We start from the raw sequence: 6,269 nt of genomic DNA, 5'->3' as shown, positions 1-6,269 counted from the left end.
GAAGCATTTGATGTCATAAAGATGTAAACCTCACAAAGCAATTCTGTCACTGGTCAGTTTGCTTGACAGACATCTGACTTTAAGGTACTAGCCAATGGAAACATGGTGACATGTAAATATGAAAGCACATTAGGACAAAATATGCAATAAGATAGAGGCAAAGGGAGATGGCTGCTGGGAATGTATTTCATTTATCCCAGAAAATCTTTAAATCTAAGTATTAATACTACGTTGATGTACTTTTGAAATTGGAGAGCTACTTTTTACTAAAAGTACATCTCCCTTATATAATTAAGTATAATGCAGACCTGCTCAAAAACTTAGTATAATTAAAGAAGTCTTATGCCATAAATGATGATGATGAGAGCTGCTTATGTGAATGTCTATAGTGGTTTTCTCTACCAGTGTCACTGTATTAGACAACTGTTATCAAACTTAGCAATAATGATGCATTAATCTGCCAATCAAGTGTGAAAGCTGGCTATGTGTATAGGCATAGTAAACACATATCATCATCATCCTCATTATCATTTATTTATATAGTGTCACTAATAGCGCAGCGCTGTACAGAGAACCCATTCACATCAGTCCCTACCCTATTGGAGCTTACAGTCTAAATTCCCTAATATAGACACACACTCACACACAGACAGAGAGGGAGAGACTAGGGTCAATTTTGATAGCAGCCAATTAACCTAACAGTATGTTTTTTGGAGTGTGGGAGGAAACCACAGCACCCGGAGGAAACCCACGCAAACACAGGGAGAACATACAAACTTCACACAGATAAGGCCATTGTTGATATAAGTACTGGCTCTGCTTACCATTGTCCAGTCTAGTACATAACTGTATTAATGCTGTGAAATATTATTACTTTGAATGCCTTAAATATGCAAGAGCGCATTTGGGTAAGTTTATGCTAATAAAAGATATATGCACTTTTCTTGCCTACCCATACTATTTAATAACCACCAAAAATTAAGCAATATGTAAGCACTGCTTCCAGTTGAAATCAGTCTGTCTGTCTGTCTGTCTGTCTGTCTATCTATCTATCTATCTTTCTATCTATCTATCTTTCTATCTTTCTATCTATCTATCCGTCTGTCTATCTTTAAAACTGAAAGACATCCATTAAACATACACAATGACAGCATATTTAGTGTGTAATTGATGCTAAAACACAATTCTCACTCTCCTAATATAGCTGATTTTTGACAATGAACTGCATTTTTCATGTGAAGCATTTGATGTCATAAAGATGTAAACCTCACAAAGCAATTCTGTCACTGGTCAGTTTGCTTGACAGACATCTGACTTTAAGGTACTAGCCAATGGAAACATGGTGACATGTAAATATGAAAGCACATTAGGACAAAATATGCAATAAGATAGAGGCAAAGGGAGATGACTGCTGGGAATGTATTTCATTTATCCCAGAAAATCTTTAAATCTAAGTATTAATACTACGTTGATGTACTTTTGAAATTGGAGAGCTACTTTTTACTAAAAGTACATCTCCCTTATATAATTAAGTATAATGCAGACCTGCTCAAAAACTTAGTATAATTAAAGAAGTCTTATGCCATAAATGATGATGATGAGAGCTGCTTATGTGAATGTCTATAGTGGTTTTCTCTACCAGTGTCACTGTATTAGACAACTGTTATCAAACTTAGCAATAATGATGCATTAATCTGCCAATCAAGTGTGAAAGCTGGCTATGTGTATAGGCATAGTAAACACATATCATCATCATCCTCATTATCATTTATTTATATAGTGTCACTAATAGCGCAGCGCTGTACAGAGAACCCATTCACATCAGTCCCTACCCTATTGGAGCTTACAGTCTAAATTCCCTAATATAGACACACACTCACACACAGACAGAGAGGGAGAGACTAGGGTCAATTTTGATAGCAGCCAATTAACCTAACAGTATGTTTTTTGGAGTGTGGGAGGAAACCACAGCACCCGGAGGAAACCCACGCAAACACAGGGAGAACATACAAACTTCACACAGATAAGGCCATTGTTGATATAAGTACTGGCTCTGCTTACCATTGTCCAGTCTAGTACATAACTGTATTAATGCTGTGAAATATTATTACTTTGAATGCCTTAAATATGCAAGAGCGCATTTGGGTAAGTTTATGCTAATAAAAGATATATGCACTTTTCTTGCCTACCCATACTATTTAATAACCACCAAAAATTAAGCAATATGTAAGCACTGCTTCCAGTTGAAATCAGTCTGTCTGTCTGTCTGTCTGTCTATCTATCTATCTATCTATCTATCTTTCTATCTATCTATCTATCTATCCGTCTGTCTATCTTTAAAACTGAAAGACATCCATTAAACATACACAATGACAGCATATTTAGTGTGTAATTGATGCTAAAACACAATTCTCACTCTCCTAATATAGCTGATTTTTGACAATGAACTGCATTTTTCATGTGAAGCATTTGATGTCATAAAGATGTAAACCTCACAAAGCAATTCTGTCACTGGTCAGTTTGCTTGACAGACATCTGACTTTAAGGTACTAGCCAATGGAAACATGGTGACATGTAAATATGAAAGCACATTAGGACAAAATATGCAATAAGATAGAGGCAAAGGGAGATGGCTGCTGGGAATGTATTTCATTTATCCCAGAAAATCTTTAAATCTAAGTATTAATACTACGTTGATGTACTTTTGAAATTGGAGAGCTACTTTTTACTAAAAGTACATCTCCCTTATATAATTAAGTATAATGCAGACCTGCTCAAAAACTTAGTATAATTAAAGAAGTCTTATGCCATAAATGATGATGATGAGAGCTGCTTATGTGAATGTCTATAGTGGTTTTCTCTACCAGTGTCACTGTATTAGACAACTGTTATCAAACTTAGCAATAATGATGCATTAATCTGCCAATCAAGTGTGAAAGCTGGCTATGTGTATAGGCATAGTAAACACATATCATCATCATCCTCATTATCATTTATTTATATAGTGTCACTAATAGCGCAGCGCTGTACAGAGAACCCATTCACATCAGTCCCTACCCTATTGGAGCTTACAGTCTAAATTCCCTAATATAGACACACACTCACACACAGACAGAGAGGGAGAGACTAGGGTCAATTTTGATAGCAGCCAATTAACCTAACAGTATGTTTTTTGGAGTGTGGGAGGAAACCACAGCACCCGGAGGAAACCCACGCAAACACAGGGAGAACATACAAACTTCACACAGATAAGGCCATTGTTGATATAAGTACTGGCTCTGCTTACCATTGTCCAGTCTAGTACATAACTGTATTAATGCTGTGAAATATTATTACTTTGAATGCCTTAAATATGCAAGAGCGCATTTGGGTAAGTTTATGCTAATAAAAGATATATGCACTTTTCTTGCCTACCCATACTATTTAATAACCACCAAAAATTAAGCAATATGTAAGCACTGCTTCCAGTTGAAATCAGTCTGTCTGTCTGTCTGTCTGTCTATCTATCTATCTATCTTTCTATCTATCTATCTTTCTATCTTTCTATCTATCTATCCGTCTGTCTATCTTTAAAACTGAAAGACATCCATTAAACATACACAATGACAGCATATTTAGTGTGTAATTGATGCTAAAACACAATTCTCACTCTCCTAATATAGCTGATTTTTGACAATGAACTGCATTTTTCATGTGAAGCATTTGATGTCATAAAGATGTAAACCTCACAAAGCAATTCTGTCACTGGTCAGTTTGCTTGACAGACATCTGACTTTAAGGTACTAGCCAATGGAAACATGGTGACATGTAAATATGAAAGCACATTAGGACAAAATATGCAATAAGATAGAGGCAAAGGGAGATGGCTGCTGGGAATGTATTTCATTTATCCCAGAAAATCTTTAAATCTAAGTATTAATACTACGTTGATGTACTTTTGAAATTGGAGAGCTACTTTTTACTAAAAGTACATCTCCCTTATATAATTAAGTATAATGCAGACCTGCTCAAAAACTTAGTATAATTAAAGAAGTCTTATGCCATAAATGATGATGATGAGAGCTGCTTATGTGAATGTCTATAGTGGTTTTCTCTACCAGTGTCACTGTATTAGACAACTGTTATCAAACTTAGCAATAATGATGCATTAATCTGCCAATCAAGTGTGAAAGCTGGCTATGTGTATAGGCATAGTAAACACATATCATCATCATCCTCATTATCATTTATTTATATAGTGTCACTAATAGCGCAGCGCTGTACAGAGAACCCATTCACATCAGTCCCTACCCTATTGGAGCTTACAGTCTAAATTCCCTAATATAGACACACACTCACACACAGACAGAGAGGGAGAGACTAGGGTCAATTTTGATAGCAGCCAATTAACCTAACAGTATGTTTTTTGGAGTGTGGGAGGAAACCACAGCACCCGGAGGAAACCCACGCAAACACAGGGAGAACATACAAACTTCACACAGATAAGGCCATTGTTGATATAAGTACTGGCTCTGCTTACCATTGTCCAGTCTAGTACATAACTGTATTAATGCTGTGAAATATTATTACTTTGAATGCCTTAAATATGCAAGAGCGCATTTGGGTAAGTTTATGCTAATAAAAGATATATGCACTTTTCTTGCCTACCCATACTATTTAATAACCACCAAAAATTAAGCAATATGTAAGCACTGCTTCCAGTTGAAATCAGTCTGTCTGTCTGTCTGTCTGTCTGTCTATCTATCTATCTATCTTTCTATCTATCTATCTTTCTATCTTTCTATCTATCTATCCGTCTGTCTATCTTTAAAACTGAAAGACATCCATTAAACATACACAATGACAGCATATTTAGTGTGTAATTGATGCTAAAACACAATTCTCACTCTCCTAATATAGCTGATTTTTGACAATGAACTGCATTTTTCATGTGAAGCATTTGATGTCATAAAGATGTAAACCTCACAAAGCAATTCTGTCACTGGTCAGTTTGCTTGACAGACATCTGACTTTAAGGTACTAGCCAATGGAAACATGGTGACATGTAAATATGAAAGCACATTAGGACAAAATATGCAATAAGATAGAGGCAAAGGGAGATGGCTGCTGGGAATGTATTTCATTTATCCCAGAAAATCTTTAAATCTAAGTATTAATACTACGTTGATGTACTTTTGAAATTGGAGAGCTACTTTTTACTAAAAGTACATCTCCCTTATATAATTAAGTATAATGCAGACCTGCTCAAAAACTTAGTATAATTAAAGAAGTCTTATGCCATAAATGATGATGATGAGAGCTGCTTATGTGAATGTCTATAGTGGTTTTCTCTACCAGTGTCACTGTATTAGACAACTGTTATCAAACTTAGCAATAATGATGCATTAATCTGCCAATCAAGTGTGAAAGCTGGCTATGTGTATAGGCATAGTAAACACATATCATCATCATCCTCATTATCATTTATTTATATAGTGTCACTAATAGCGCAGCGCTGTACAGAGAACCCATTCACATCAGTCCCTACCCTATTGGAGCTTACAGTCTAAATTCCCTAATATAGACACACACTCACACACAGACAGAGAGGGAGAGACTAGGGTCAATTTTGATAGCAGCCAATTAACCTAACAGTATGTTTTTTGGAGTGTGGGAGGAAACCACAGCACCCGGAGGAAACCCACGCAAACACAGGGAGAACATACAAACTTCACACAGATAAGGCCATTGTTGATATAAGTACTGGCTCTGCTTACCATTGTCCAGTCTAGTACATAACTGTATTAATGCTGTGAAATATTATTACTTTGAATGCCTTAAATATGCAAGAGCGCATTTGGGTAAGTTTATGCTAATAAAAGATATATGCACTTTTCTTGCCTACCCATACTATTTAATAACCCCAAAAAATTAAGCAATATGTAAGCACGGCTTCCAGTTGAAATCAGTCTGTCTGTCTGTCTATCTATCTATCTATCTTTCTATCTATCTATCTTTCTATCTTTCTATCCATCTATCGGTCTGTCTATCTTTAAAACTGAAAGACATCCATTAAACATACACAATGACAGCATATTTAGTGTGTAATTGATGCTAAAACACAATTCTCACTCTCCTAATATAGCTGATTTTTGACAATGAACTGCATTTTTCATGTGAAGCATTTGATGTCATAAAGATGTAAACCTCACAAAGCAATTCTGTCACTGGTCAGTTTGCTTGACAGACATCTGACTTTAAGGTACTAGCCAATGGAAACATGGTGACAT

The sequence above is a fragment of the Mixophyes fleayi genome, unplaced genomic scaffold, assembly GCF_038048845.1.
Source record: "Mixophyes fleayi isolate aMixFle1 unplaced genomic scaffold, aMixFle1.hap1 Scaffold_32, whole genome shotgun sequence".
Lineage (NCBI taxonomy): Eukaryota > Metazoa > Chordata > Amphibia > Anura > Limnodynastidae > Mixophyes > Mixophyes fleayi.
Note: the sequence above shows the minus strand (reverse complement) of the source record.